The 15,906-nt window shown below is 40.2% G+C and overlaps 1 long non-coding RNA gene across 2 annotated transcripts in view; it reads left to right on the top strand.

Annotated features, from left to right (window-relative positions):
- Nucleotides 1-15,906, top strand: part of LOC137864391 (uncharacterized) — a 156,115-nt gene that overhangs the window by 22,579 nt on the left and 117,630 nt on the right. The gene's annotated exons all lie outside the window — the stretch shown is intronic.

Below are 15,906 nucleotides of genomic sequence, written 5' to 3'. Positions count from 1 at the left end.
CTTTTAATTTTTTTCTTCATATATGCTGTGGTAAGATTAAAAAAAAAAAAGCCACTAAGTTGCTCCTTTTCCTAGTGAGTTTGGATTTTTCTCTGATAACATTGGCTGGTTTGTTACTTAAAAGTGAATTTTGTAGAAAATTGACACAAGTCCACAAAATTTGTCAGGTCAGTGAGGCCTCTTCACTGAAACTTTTTTCATTCTGTAGCTTTCAGAAAAGGAAAAAACTAGAGTGCAGAAACACTTGAATGGCATGTGTGATTGTTTGGTCATGTAGCATGCAAATGCTGGCTAATCCTTGGAGATGCTACATGGTGACTCCTCAGCCTGTTCAGATTTCTTCTCCTTAAAGCTTAATCAGGCGGGGGGGAGCTGAAGACTGCTTTGGGGTCTGTTATGGATCTAGAGACCTGAAGCATATTTACAGCTATTTAAGATACCCAAAGGCCTAGGTCTGCCCAACTTGCCCAAGATATGCTGTCGTGTCCATGGGGTGGCTGAGGGCAGCAGAAATGCCTCCTCTGGATCTGAGCTGAACAAAGAATCCCAGAGTGATCAAGTAGCCACTTGTAAACCCCTCAGAGGTACTAAAGCAACATGCTGATATTGGTCATAAGTGTTGCTTATTAAATGTAAACTGTACAAACTTGATTACATTTCAGTTCCTTTCCCAAAAGACTGTTTCAAGTATTTTTCCTCTTCATATGTTAGTTTCCTTGAATAAATGGGGCAGTTGAGAGGAAAGAGGGTTCTTATATTTCTTTAGGAGATTCCTGCCTAATGGCAAAGTATTATCAACAAGAGGCAAGGACATGCTCCTTAGAGCACACTTGGGAGGAGACAGATAAATGCTGCTAGCTGAGAGCTTTGTTTTAGTAATGAACTATGCTTGAGGAGTTTGCAGGAACTAAAATAAATGTGAAGGATGGTGTTTTTCCAGGACAGAGGATGGCAAATACTCTAGATAAACACTTCATGCTTTCCATAATTTACTTGACTCTACTGCTTTGTCTGGAATGTTAGAGTAGATTAGTCCTAATCTGGTAAAATATAAATGTAATAAATGTACTGATACTTCTTGCTAGAGAAACAAAATCTTATTATAAAAAAACACCACTAAATACAACACAAAATCAGCAACTTGCACTTCCCCCAAAAACTTTCAGTTCTTATGTTCAGGAAAAGGCAGATTATGGTATAACAAAACACATCTGGATAAACTCAAACATGAGCTCTGGTTAATCTATTTCTGATAGTTATTTATACAGCGTGTATCCTGCGGCCAAAAGGATGGGATCTGCGGTGGCAGTAGGGTCAAGTATTGTCAGATGTCCAGTGCAAAAACCATTCCCCCGAAGGTGGTGGTCTTCCCCACTCCCAGTAAAATGCTGCATCTTCTATCTCTGTATCATGTGTTTAATGGCTAACTTCCTGTTTCCTCTCTAACCACATTTCTTGTCTGTATGTACCAGTGGCCCAGGAAAGATATCCACTCTGTGGGTAAGAATGTGTAATGCAGGATGACGAGGGTGGCTTAATTAGGTTTCGTGGTATGATGGTAGTAAAAGCACATTCAGCACTTTAAGTGGGAATGGGGCAGAGGTGTGATAATTACATAAGACTGCAGAAGATAGTAGTGAGGCTGTTTTGCAAATAACCTGTATTCTCCTAAATCTGCTACCACTTCAGATTCCTCTAAGTACACTGCAGTATCAGTGAAGTTAAACAGTATTGTTCAACAGATAAACAAACTGTTTGCATACATGGCTGCGCATTGTGTGTTCTGGCAAAACACTTTGTACTTCGGTTTCTTGTTTACTCCTACTTAATTCAGCTCTCTGTGGGGATGCTTCTGAAGGTATTATTTTAAAGGGAGTAAGATGAAAAAAATCCATTGTAACTTTGGTTGTCCTATTTAAGTGTTTTGTTTTGTTGTCTGCTTGTTTTGGGACTCTGCTAATTCCAAATTGTCTTGGATAGTGAAAGCCAGGCAAGAAATGAAGAGGGATGATGGGGGTAGGGATAACAAAACTTGGTTCTCTTGATGAATCTGAATTTCATTTATCCTTGCTTCTCCAGTCATTGGCGTATGTGTATATAACCTGCACATTAGTGTGCGAGCTGGAGCTATCTTCATTCTTAATGAAGTGGATTAGTTGTTTTCTGTGTAAAACTGCTAGAGGTGGTAAATTGTCAGAGATCACAACGGAACGGTGCAGTCACAGGTCGTACTGTGTCTGGCTGGGATGGAGTTAACTTTCCCTGCATCAGCCCATACAGTGCTAACTGGAGATGATGGTAAGGAAACTAATTTATGAAATGTGGTAATGACATTATCTTGATTGCTCTGAATGTGTTGTCCTGCATTATCTTGAAAATGCCAACATGCAGGCATGTCTGAGACACTGAATATTCAAACGCACATCTTTCACTTCTATGTACAAAAGCAACATGGCTTCATTTCATGAGGACCTCTGGGGGGAAGAAAATCTCCCAAACAGAGCGAAGCATACCACTTTGTGTGTAGTTCATTCAAGCAATTATGTTTACCATACTTCTACGAGATGGTCAAAAATGTATCTAAAAGTTAATGGTTTTGCTGATCAAATCTAGTAGGCACTGTGCAAACAAACTGAAAGTAAGCACCTTTCTGATGAGCAATGGGAATCAAACTGCCTAGTAAAAACATCAGTGTTTGGTGTCTCTGGAAATGTAACAAGCAACAAAAAAGGATGGTGGTCCCTGTATAGATCTGAAAATGAGGTGAGGACTTGGATCTCCAAAAACCTAGCCATGTCTGGTCTCTCTGACATCTTCTTGCTACCTTGTTCAGTGCTTAAGTGTCATACAGATTATGCCTGGTAATTTACAGTCACTGGTTTTCTGATCTTACGGGGTTCTTTTTCAAATCAGTTAGTCTTCTGCAAATCTTAATGTTTTGGAGAATGTGGAAGCTAAAACAATTGTCGAATAATCCTGGTACTACAGTTTCTAGATACAGTCTGCCCTTGGGAGAGATGTCCTTTTTAGAGAGTTACTTTGAAGCTTCCCCTTTACTTAAGCCAGATTAAGGTAAAATGCAAATAGAGGATTTATTTTCATAATGCGCAGAACATACAACACAATTGCAAATGTTTATATAAAAGAAACAGATGAAGGTAGAAAGGGGGAGGGCAGGCAAAGATAATTCTGAAAGTTTTTTTTTCTTTATCCAATTGATTTGCTGTTGCTGCTTTCTTCAAAATTTATCAGGGATCTTTTTTCTGTCTATTGTGTGTCTCAGCATTTCACAGAAAGTGACCTCAAGGATGCTCTGAAGCACTTGTCATGGTGTTCACTTAACTACAGTAATATTTTCAGGATGCAAATGCGATGCGTGGTAAAAGTGACTTTGAAGTAGCCAGTTACATTTTTTTTTTTTTTATTCCTACCAGTTGTGCTAGAATGGATGTAAGACTTTGTTACCTGATGGGCCTGCAGTACTCCAGGAAGTCAATTGTGGAAATCCTGCAATTACCACTTTGGATAGCAGATGTTTCAAAGGAACAGGACTTTGACATCACTTCAGTAGTCTTGTTCCTAGATGCACCAGCCCATGCTCTTCCCTGTCCCCTGAATACAGTAGAATTTATTTTATTTTTTTATTATTATTCAGGACAACTGTGTGTAATTAGAAATGAAGGATTTAGTGTTTTCTATTTATTTTGAAACAATAATTCATTGTTTTACTCCTGCCAGGGTGAATGTCCCCTACTGTGAACCACAGCTGCTGTCACATGAGCTGACCATTCACCATTCTCCTTAGTGCTGGAGCATCAGTGACAAAGCTTTTTGCTAGTTTTGACCTGTCTCACTAAGGCATTTTCCACTGGTATTGCCCTCTGCAGCATGCTTGTTTCATCTGGGAAGTGTACCAGTTCAGCTGGAGAAAGAAGGTTGGCATTGGGTGCACAAAGCACTGTCCTCTGCACAGTAATGCTTTCAACAGGGCTGAATGAAGACCCCTTGCAGTGCAGTACTGATGGCAGATGTGGGGTAGACAAGTTATTGTTCTCAGATGATTTTTCAGTTAATGGTCATGTAGTGCTTTGAAGAGGTAAAGTGCTGTATCATCGTTAAGCTTTATTGCCTATTATTTGGTTCCCTAAAAGATCAGGCTAGATAACGATTTTTTAAAAATTTCCTTTGGATTTTTTCTACTATGGTTGAAAGCAGAATGTGAACAGGGCTCTTTGGCTGTGACTATTTAAATATGTGAGATTAAAAAAAAAAGGTCATGTTTTTAACTGTCTCATTAAAACTCATTGAAAAACACTTCATCTTGCGAGTGGAATAGTTCTACTGACTGAAATAAATCCAAAACAAGATTCTAGCTAGCTGTGAAGAGCTGTACTGAGCTAATTAATTTGTTGGGCTTGCCCTATATATACAAATGTATGTATTGTCATTGTCTGGGGTTGGGCTTGGCTCAGTATGGGCCTTGCTCCTTGTCTTATTTTAACCCTGTTAAATAAGTGTAGTGGTAAATTATGCTGTTTGCCTTAATTAGAAGTAAGGTTATAAAATCATCTTTAATGCCCTGAGCAAAGGATCTGGGAGAACTGTTGCAGATCAAGATCTGGAGTAGACCTAGATCTGTTAAGGATAGGCCTGAAATGGTAGGGAATGAAGAGGCAAATTTTTTTCCTGGAAGGTATTGAAGTATTTATATTCAAAAACTTAATAGAAGCCAAAATGCAAATGAAATAACCAAGTTTAAAACCAGACAAAGCAGCTAGGCTATAAACAGGTCACATTAAAACACTTGTGAATTTATTTTTATAATAAAAACAATAAAACATGCCATGTTAATCTCAAACTACCAAGCAGCTTAAAATGGTAATACGTTGCAGCAACTTGATCATCTTATTGTGCTGGTTCCACCAGTCTCTGCATCCGTCAGTTAACTTCTGGCAGAAGTAAACTAAAGAAAGTAAATTTGTCATTCGAAAGATTGAAACTTGTCTCTAGATTCTAACAGTAATATGAATATATCTAGGTTGAGCTGAATATTGTACAATGCATCCTCTGCTGATTAATTTGTCTATTCTAATTCTGTCTGATCTGGTATCTGACTTATTTAACACTGCAGGCCTGAGTTAATAACATCCTTGGGGAATTGGTTTAACATCAGCACAGTGTCCATCTTATTTGGAGGAGTAAAAGGGGACAAGGTATCTCTTTATACTTTGGGACCTTGGTAATAAGTTGCAGTATTCTGCATTCCCACTGTTAGCCTTAATAGGATTAGTTTTGGTATTATCAAAAGAGCAATTAACACCTGCAGATATGATCACAGATGGTATCAAAGAAGAGGAACTCGATTTTACAATGAAGCTCAGCTTAGATTTTTACATCTGAAACATCATCACAAAATTGGCTACATAACACAGTGGTGACCATCTATTTACATTTCTAGATTTAACTTGTTAAATCATGATGAAACTAATACAATTAGTATGAATTATCATTACTTCTCAACTCAGTGTGAGAGTCAGCATGCACCGAATGTAAGAAGGTATTCCTTGATGGGGCTGGGGGTGCTGACCAGCTTTCCTCTTGGAATAGCAATATTTGGCAAAAATGATGCTGTAGAAAAGGTTGTAAACTTGAAAGCAAGATCAGAAATCAATGCTGGCTGTGAGAGCTTGTAGGAAATATCCCACCAGATTTGAATATCTGTTTTATGCAGGTCTGAGGTACTATGAAACCCCTGGAATCTGAATTACATTGGAGTATCTCTTTCTTTTGACTGTTGGTGCACTGTGATACTCTGGGAATTCAATTGTTCTTTCATGAATGGTGTCTGTTGCCTAGCCTTCACTGTGCTAAGTATTTTGCAGGAGGTTTGCAGAGCAATTGCACCAATTTCAGGAACCTTCTGGCAACTAGCAGGAGTAAGGCAGTGTTACAGCACAGATGGATACACCTGCTAGCTATGAATTAGGCTCTTGGCAGAATAGAGCTCACCAGGAGCAAATGCAAAACATTTCGAAGATGCTAAATCACATAAATCATATAGCAGTGAATTGTCTGCCATCATAGATCAGCTGCCACTAGCTCCTGAGTCAGTTTGGTTGTGGCTAGCAGAGGTTGGAATACCTTTGGAGTGGGTATTGCTCTTGTACTTGCTTTGAGGCTATTGTGTTTTTAAATAACAATCACAAGTGAACTTGTTACACTTATGGTGAAGTTTTTTGTCTCTGTCCTGGTGTTAAAATTTCTGCTGTCAGGAATATCCCATAAAACTAATCTTAAAAAGTCCTCAGAACTATTACTTAAAGTCAAATCTAGTGAGAAGTTGTGACAAGCTAGAAGTTAAAATCTCCAGTCATCTTTTCCCATTGAGTAGAGCTTTTACGATATGATGCTTCTTTGTTTTAAATTTGTGAGATACTATATTGTCTGATTATATAATATTTCTAATGATCCTTGAGATTACCTAATTAAAGAGAAAATGCTTTCAAATTCATTTAAATGGTGCTAATACATCAACCTTTAAGGAGAAAGGTTAGGCGTTTGCTGCAGTTATAAATAAGCAGTGGCTCAATGACCTAGAATAAACTTAATGCTAATTTTGAGGTCATCTTTTTTGGTTAAACCTGAATCTATGTCACTGAAAACACTCTGCTCAAGGATGCAGATTTATAAAGCAAGTGCCCAATCTGACCTAAACAGTTCAAGATCGTTGTCAGCCTCTCCCCCCTATTCTGCACATAAATGAGTGAAGGAAACAAGATCAGAAGAGTAAGTTACACTTAAGACATGGCCAAGAAATGGGAAATGACTTTCAACTACTGTGTGTAAAACTACAAACATCAATAGTAGTTGATCTTGCTGTGTTTTTTGGACAGATGGTTTGCATACTTTCCAAGGCTGCAGACCGCCTGTTGCCCCTATCCTGCTTCTTGCCACACCACATGTAGCTTGAGTGGTTAGAGGAAGACCCTGATGCACTGTTCAAGGGATACAGATATTGTACAAATTGTTCATGTTGGTACTATGTTGGCAATTAATAGATAACTGCTTTTAGGCAACTTAGAAACAGCGTAGCATTCATCATCATCACTGTGTAGAAAAGTGCTGAGAAGATGAGAGCAGGATTTGAAACAGCTCATAGGTGCCCTGCTGGCACACAGTGCATGGAGTTTGATTTTGTGCTGGGGAGCCCTTACGTGCTGTTCCTTGTCAGACTGGTACTTGGCATGAGCTGGGGCTGGAGCCGTTGGTTGTAACTGAGGGATGTGGGATTTGGCACCTTTCAGGTATCATCATGGGTCCTGCGATGCTATTTAAATATATAGTACTACTGCGAGGCATAGTACTGAAGTAGTCAAAACAATTAAAATGGCAAGGATTTTGAGAAATAAGTCATAGGTCAAATTGCAAGGAAAATACTTAAATTATCTTGAAATTATCTCTAAATTACTTAGAATATCTTGACTCAATTATCTAGAATATCTTGACTCAGAATTTACATCCTAAGGTCCTCCCTCTCATACCCCCTGTGGAAGAGGAGCTTTTTGAATCCTGCCACTTTTGTGTACTCTGAACTCTGCTTCTCTTTTCTGTGCCGGCCTGAGTAGGGAACAAGATGGAAGGCTGTGGCATGACGCTGTCTTCATCAGCTGGAATTTGTAAGTAGTGTGTAGGAGTGCTGGGTGCAGATAATTTGTGTGTGATAAAACCAATTGGTATGGCAAAGAGATGTCATTCTTGTTATGAGTAGCGTTCCATGTTTCAGCTGGGCTCCCAGGAATGCTGCTGCCTCTATACGCATGCTTTACCCTTATTGTAGGTGATAGCTGTGCTGGTGCTGGAAGAATAAAACTGCCTGTCATAGCTCTGGTGTGACATTAAGTACCACTGCCCAAGCATCGAGATGCATGAAGTATGTTACGATACTTTAATTGCTATCTTACATCAGATCTTAAAGTATACATTGTCAAGAATAGTGAGCTTAGGTAGGTTTACTGATGTTTGTAATGGGACCCAGCAAATCATGTGCAGTAAATGGTTAGCTATGTTCTGGAAATTTTTCAAGTTCCATACCGCTTTGAATGAAAGCCGTGTTTCAGTCCATTAAAGTTTTTTTTCATAGAACCAACTAGCTTGAAAGAGACCTCCAAGATCATTTAGTCCAACCTCTGACCTAACACTAACCAGTCCTCCACTAAACCATATCCCTAAGCTCTACATCTAAACATCTTTTAAAGACCTCCAGGGATGGTGACTCCACCACTTCCCTGGGCAGCCTGTTCTAATGCCTAACAACCCTTTCAGTAGAGAAATTCTTCCTAACATCCAACCTAAACCTCCCCTGGCGCAACTTTAGCCCATTCCCCCTTGTCCTGTCCCCAGGCATGTGGGAGAACAGACCAACGCCCACCTCACTACAGCTTCCTTTAAGGTACCTGTAGAGAGTGATAAGGTCGCCCCTGAGCCTCCTTTTCTCCAGGCTGAACAAACCCAGCTCCCTCAGCTGCTCCTCGTAGGACTTGTTCTCCAGGCCCCTCACCAGCTTCATTGCCCTTCTCCCAGCCTGTAGCTCTGCTTGGGGTTATTGCACCCGAGGTGCAGGACCTGGCACTTGGCCTTGCTGAACTTCATACAGTTGGCCTCAGCCCTTCCAGTTGGTGGATGAGGGAAAGGCTGTGGATGTGGTCTACCTCGACTTCGGTAAGGCTTTTGACACCATTTCCCACAGCGTTCTCCTCAAGAAAGTGGCTGCTCGTGTCTTGGACTGGCGTACACTTTGTTGGGTTAGAAAGTGGCTGGGTAGCTGGGCCCAATGAGTTGTGATGAATGGAGTCAAATCCAGTTGGAGGCCGGTCACTAGTGGCGTGCTTCAGGGCTCAGTACTGGGGACGGAAGGACAAGAGCTGACAACTTCGCAAAACATTAAGCACAAAGGCAGAATAAACATGTTTAATTCACATATGTATTCTCCAAGTGGAACAATGTGAAATGAGAATCAAAGACTTGGTTTAATTAAAGCAAACCAGATAAGTTGTGCTGTCAGCCAGTGCTGTGTAAGGGCACCTTCCAAACCAGGCCCCTTCCTTCAGTGGGAAGGGGTGGATTGCTCATGAGCACCTTGCTAAGAGCTGGTGGATGCAAGCCATGGGGCTGTACTGCCATAGTCCTGGCCGTACAAATGTGCTGTTTTCTCTTGATCATCTTCTGGACCATAGAATTGTTGTTTCTTTTCAAATTTGAAGTTATTTTTGACAGTTAAAAAAGCTTTCTTTTTCTTAAAAAAAAAAAATAAAATCTGTTTAGAATGACTCTTCAAATTTGTTAGAGAAATAGCAACAACGGTTTCTGGAAAAAAAATGAAAGTAATTACTTTCACTTCTTCTTTTTTCGGTATCATTTGAGGCAGAAGTCTGTCTAAAGGCAAGGAGTCAGTGTCAACTGGCCAGTTAAACCCCCAAGCTCCAGACTCTGTACCCCTGACAATGTAAATTCTACAGATTTTGTATAGCTGCCATGGTATAACAGCATTGCAGAGGTGTGGGCAGCAGGCTCCTTAGGGCAGGCACCAGCTTTTTCTTGGTGTTGGTGTAGTTGCTAGTAGTAGTAGTAGCTGTGACAAGAACTCTTATAGACTTTGGGATACCAATAAGTTTGTACAGCTTCAAGTGTTTTGTTTGTTTTTTTTTTTTTTTTTGGGGGGGGAGACCAAACATACATGCAAAACTACAATGAACCATTTTCAGTATAGAATTGAAGAATTGACACTGATTATTTCCTTTTAGATATCACACTTACTTTGGAGAATTAAACTATTTCACCTTCCCCCCCACCCCCCCCTTAAGTTAGCTTTTTTTCTATACTTGGAATATTTTCTGATGTTTCTGCTTCCCGTGGTCAAATGCGATATTGTCAGAATTCAATAGTTCATAGTTTTAGAATAACTCTGAATGAGCTTTTAAGGCAGACACCTAGGTTTGCTTCAGGGAAAAAAATATAAAGAATTAAGTAGAACTGTTTCAAGACTTTTGATGTTTTCAAAAAGTTGCAGAAGATGAGAAAAAGATGGGAAAATTACATGTAATAAAGCATTGCAACAATGATGTTTCTTAGTGTATTTGGTGCTTATGTAATACTACTGTGTATATTTAATATTTGACAGAATTGCATGAAGGGGAAATCAAAGCGGCTCCCAAAACACCTCCGCAGCAAATAAGAGCTTGAAAGAAAATAGAAAATATTGCTTTCTTTGACCACTAGGTGATACTCTTGCTCAATTTATTCATTTGATCAAGGTCATTTATATAAAGATTAAAAATGTTGCACAATGAAGCTCTTAAAGAATAGGATTCATGTAAAAAGATCTCTTCCTGAATATGAAATGCAACTTTACTGTTTTTCTAGTTGATAAATATTTGAGTTGTAACAAACCTTTTTTATTGCTGTTTTGGATTTATTTTACTTCAATTAGTCCCAGTCTGCAGGGTGAGTGTGGTTGGTTTTGGTGTGTTGTTTATAGCTTCATGAAGTTGCCCTCTTGGACATAGTCAGGTCCCAGTCCTCTGTGGAAAGACCATTCCATGGTTTGTGAGCCTTTCTGCAGGCGTGAGCATCGAAACTAGAGCTGCACTAGAGGGTATGCAGCTCTACTGCCCCTGCCCTGTCACTGCCTGCATTGCTTTGTGTCTACCAGTTCCCACTGCTTCTAAAAGAGGTTGTTGCAGATCACACAGAGCTCCTTGGAGGAAGCAGCTAGAACTGGCTGTGCCTACAGCTGGCCCACGCAGGCAGTAAAAGGTGACAAGGAGACTTGAATTCCCTGGAAGAGAGGCACAGAGAAGAGATGTTCAGAGAACACGCTTTTCAGCTTGAGGAACCTCCATCTTCTGCCAAAGCCATCTAAGGCATCAATGTATTTAAGCTTTCTCTGAGAGAGAATAGCAAGTCAAAAGCAGCCAAAAGTAAGGAATTGGGGAAAAATATTGCTGTGACACTTTGTGAGGAGTCAGAAAAATGAACATGTGCAACCCTAAACGGTTAGGCACTCTGTGATGAGCAGCTGGGAAGCAAGCTAAGTGGCATCTGCAGTTATACATGTGTATATATGCTACCTTACATTCAGAATGTGACTTACAGCTCATTCAGATACAAGTGGAACACTAACCTCAAACTTGACTAGTTTCCTTTTTTTTTTTTTTAATTAGTTCCTACTGCCCCTGTTGGCTATGTCTGGCCCCTGTGGTATGGAATCAAAACATGTTACTGTGTACTCACCCCAAACCCAGAAGAACTGCTATAGCTGTGTCAGTAGGACTGCTGAAGTCTGGGGCCAGTACTGTGATTTCTGGTATCTAGCTGGCTACAATTCAATTTGCTAATGTAGGTGAATGGTTTCTTCACTAGATTTTGTATTTTGGTCTGGAATTTATTATTAGTTTTGGCTATTTGAAAAGAATGCAAAGTGTGGGTACTTGCAAATAAATACGGAACTTAGATGGGGAGATCTAAACTCATGAAAAAGGTTTTGTCATCATCTTCTGCAATTTGATTTCATATTACTGTCCTCAGGCTGTCGTAGGTGAGAATGGATGGGCTTTTGTAATGGATAGCCTGTAGAGGTTTTCACATGGTTTTCATGGTTCCGTGTTTCTGTTATGTGTTCTTTCCTTATTCAGTTGGTTATTGGTTAAATAAGACTAGCAAATGATATCCTCATAAAGAAATAGGGCTTGAATCCAAGCCTGATTTAGAATCCAGCTTTGCTTTGGTCAGATGTGTTCTGCAGCTATGCAGTTGTTCTTTGAATAAGGTCACACACTCTTACACTTGTTATGGAGCTGCACAGTGGCAGCAGAAGAAAAAGACACCAGATAGCGAGGATGGCACAATGGCTGATGAACTTGTAAACTCCATAGTATTAATCTTATATATCGTGCTCCCTTTGATTAGATGCTAATATGATGGAACTGAACCTGGATGAGATGAATCTTTTCTGTTATAAGAGAATATGGGGAGGGTCATGTTTGTATTCAAATACTTAAAGGGAATTCTGAGACAAGATAGGCTTCTGGAACTGTACAGCAAAAGGATAAAGGAGACCTGGCATAAGATAGTTTATAGCAGGCAAGGCAGGAAACTGGCATGGTGGAGCAAGGACTTGCTGGTCAAACTGAGATGTAAGAAGGAAATGCACAGGTAGTGGAAGCAGGGACATGTGGCGCGGGGAGAGTACAGGGATGCCATCCAGATGTGTAAAGATGAATTAGGAAAGTGAAGGCACAGGTGGAACTGACCTTGGTGAGGGATGCAAAGAAAAACAAGAAGGGATTCTAGAGGTACACTGGCCAGAACAGAAAGGCCAGGGAGAGTTTCCCCCTCTAATTAATTAGGAGGGAGAACTGGTAACTGCAGACATGCAGAAGGCTGAGGTACTCAACTTTGCCTCAGTCTTCACTGCCAGTCAGGCTTCCCAAGTCTTTGTTTCCTGAACCATAGATGGAGGCTGGGGGAGCCAAGTCCCTCTCACTATAAGCAAAGAGAAGGTTTGAGTCCATCTGGTGAAACTGAACAGGTACAAGTCTATGTGGTCTGATGCTATGCATCCCAGGGGCCTGAAGTAATAGGCTCATGGAGTTACCAAGTGGTCTTTATCATATTTGTGAAGTCCTGTCTGTCAGGTAAAGTCCCTGGTGACTGGAAAAAGGGGAACATCACTCCCACTTTAAAAAAAAAAAAAAAAAAAAAAAAAAAAAGGCAGAAAGAAACCTGGGGAACTGCAGACCAATGAGCCTTACCTCTGTGCCTGGTGAGATCACGGAGAAGATCCTCCTGGAAGACATGTCAAGGCACATGCAAGACAAAAACAAGGAGGTGACCCAAGACAGCCAGCATGGCTTCACTGGGGCAGATCATGCCTGTACAATCTGGTGGCCTTCTCTGATGGAGCAACTGCATCAGTTGATAAGGGAAGACTGACTGATGCTATCTGCTTTGATTTCTGTAAGGCCTTTGACATGGTCCCACGTGACATCCCACTCTCCAAATTGGGGAGAGATGGATTTGAAGGCTGAGCTGTTCAGTGGGCAGGAAATTGACTGTGTGGCTGTACTTAGAGAGTAGTGATCAGTGGCTCTATGTCCAGGTGCAGGCTGGTGACGATGGGTGTCCCGTAGGGCTCTGTCCTGTAATAACTTTAACAGTGTCACAGAGTGGGATTGAGTGCACTCAGCAAGTTTGCAGATGACACAAAGCTGAATAGTGCAATTGATAGAAAAGAAGAAAGGGATGCCATAGACAAAAAGCTCAGTGGGAGCCAGCAGTGTGTGCCAGCAGCTCTGCAGGCCGGCTGCATCCTTTGCGGCATCAACAGAGGGGTGGCAAGCAGAGGGGAGCGAGAGGGTTGTGTCCCTCTGCTCTGCTGAGTGTGTGTTCATTTGTACTGCTTGGTCCTTACCTGGTAAAAATTGTTTTTGGATGTCATCTGTGTGTCTCTGACACGTCTCCAAGGAAACATGGAAAGTTTGAGCTTTGTCCTTGTCTGGAAAGAGTCAGTTCTGTGTAATTCTGAGATGAGTGTGACTATATTTTAAAATTGCTTGTACAATCTGTCTGGACTTTCAGAAGGGATTGTGTGTCTCATTCTTCTAATATGTTAGAAAACATATTAACCACTGCCAAGCTCACTTATGCACAACTTGAATTTCTGGTGCATGTCTTGCTATATTTTTGTATGTACGTAACTTCTGCTTTATGTAACTGTAGTATGCATGTAGCTGTTAGGAATCCACCAAGTATTTCTGAGTTTCATAATTCTTTTACTGTATTCCACACTGCTGAAGCTGCACAAAAGCAGGCTTTCCTGTCATTTTTTAACTCTAACACAAACAATAGTAATTTCTCTGCTTCAACAGGTTAAAAAAAAAAAATACTGTACTTGGATAAAACACTCTATTAACAAAAGACTCTACTAAGCAGTGTGACAAAAGAAACACATCTTTTGTGTTTTCCACACCTACCTCAATGTGTGAGGTATCCTGAAGAGCTTGAAAGAACAAAAAGCATATTTCCAGAAGTTAAACTTGTTTTCTAAACTTCAAATATACTTTAAGGGAAAGAAATACCACACTTATCCTTATGTTGATCTCATTAATAATGGAAGTTGAGAAATAGTAATGATTGGCACATATATGCACCACTCAGTATCTGGCTGATTTGATTTTATCCTTGAATAATTCACATAAATTATTTGGCTCTATAGTTGGAGCATGAAGAACACATCTGGAAATCTAGACATTTATTTGTAACTTAAGTATATACTTTCTCATTTAATTTCTTCTGGAAAGGTTTTATCTCAAAACTGAGATGTGAACGATATATTTAGTAACAACTACTTCATAATTGTGCTCTCTGTGTACTTTTAATACAGATTTAACCAGGGGTTTATATTCCTTAAATTTTCAAATGAAGATTTGTTCAGGGTATGTGCTTTATGTAAAATAACTGTTAACAACTTGAATGTAATATCAGAAAGATTTTTTTTTCCTTTTCCCAGAATCAGGTATCAAGTAAGCAAAATTCTGATATGAGGTGATTAGAACATAGATGATATTTCTGAATTGTGCACTAAGAACATCCAGAATATAATGGTGGTAGTTCTCAACTGGTTCAGTTTGCATTTAGGGAAGAGGTATGCATGAGTAGTGTGAACTTCTTTACTCTTAAAATCATGGGTTCAGAAACACTATTTCCAGGGTCAGGAGCATTTTCACATTTCAGTTCCCCTTAATGGTTTGTACTCTGGGTTCCTATGTTAGGATACCATGTTTTCTACAGTGATAACAAAAGCCAACTGCCATTAGATAAACACAAAGGGTACTCATTTTTCTTCCAAACATACACCTTGCCTATTATGTTGTCACAGCATTTAATGTATAATGCAGTTTGTTGCATAATACTGTCACATATGAAAGTAAAATGACTCAGCTGCTAAATCTGTCACTTGTTTCTGTTGGGCACAGTGTAAGGCAGCACTGGAACACGGAAGGAATCAGACAGACCAGCAGCAGCAATGTTTATAGTAAACCTCAGGCATCTTAATTGTTTTCTTCATATTTACCTTTACAGGAGAAAGACCAATTGCTTTTCCTTTTCTGTTTAATCAGTAATGCCTTAAGTCAGGAAAGAGGAATAGTAGAAACAGACCAAAGGAAAGCTTGCCAAGTGGCTGGAGGGGCAGTGTGGGTCCTGGAACATGGCTGAGTGTCTTGCACATGGAGGGGGGAAATGGGTTAGCAAGTGGGGTTAAGATGAGCCACAGAAGATGGAACAAGGGATCCTCAGTTGCTGGGTGAAACATGTATCTCGCACCTGGTAATCCCTTGAATAAATGAATGCAGTTGTTCTGCTTTCAGTGTGTGAAAGCAAGTTACTGCTTACCACTAGGCAGCAGCTTTTACATGTGGCTTCTCACAGGGCTGTCTGACAGGACGTGTGTCCTGATCGAGTTAGTGCAGCCATACAAGTATGGGAAGTCTTTGGCATGAGAGAAATTGGTGCGACTGCAGAAGGGAAATGTGGACATGAAGGGCTCATTTCTGACTTCTTATGGAGCAGCAGAACAGCCTCTGCATTAGTGAGGGCAGCATTTGAACCCTAGTATAATGCTCCATTAATGCATGTGACTGCTTCATTAAACATGCTGGCATGACAGGATAACTGTGCTGTTTCATAACAAAAGCTCTTACCTAGTGATGGACACAATGACAAAAGGTCAATTTCTGATGAGTACGAACAGTCTCTTGCCTGAACCTTCTTTTTAAGAAACTAAACTAATGGACAAAGTGAGTGACAAATCTGGTAGACTCATCTGTGAGCATGCTTGAACCACCAATG

This window comes from Anas acuta, chromosome 14, assembly GCF_963932015.1.
Source record: "Anas acuta chromosome 14, bAnaAcu1.1, whole genome shotgun sequence".
In the NCBI taxonomy this organism is placed as follows: domain Eukaryota; kingdom Metazoa; phylum Chordata; class Aves; order Anseriformes; family Anatidae; genus Anas; species Anas acuta.
The sequence above is the reverse complement of the archived record's forward strand: the minus strand, read 5'-3'. Positions and strand labels throughout refer to the sequence as shown.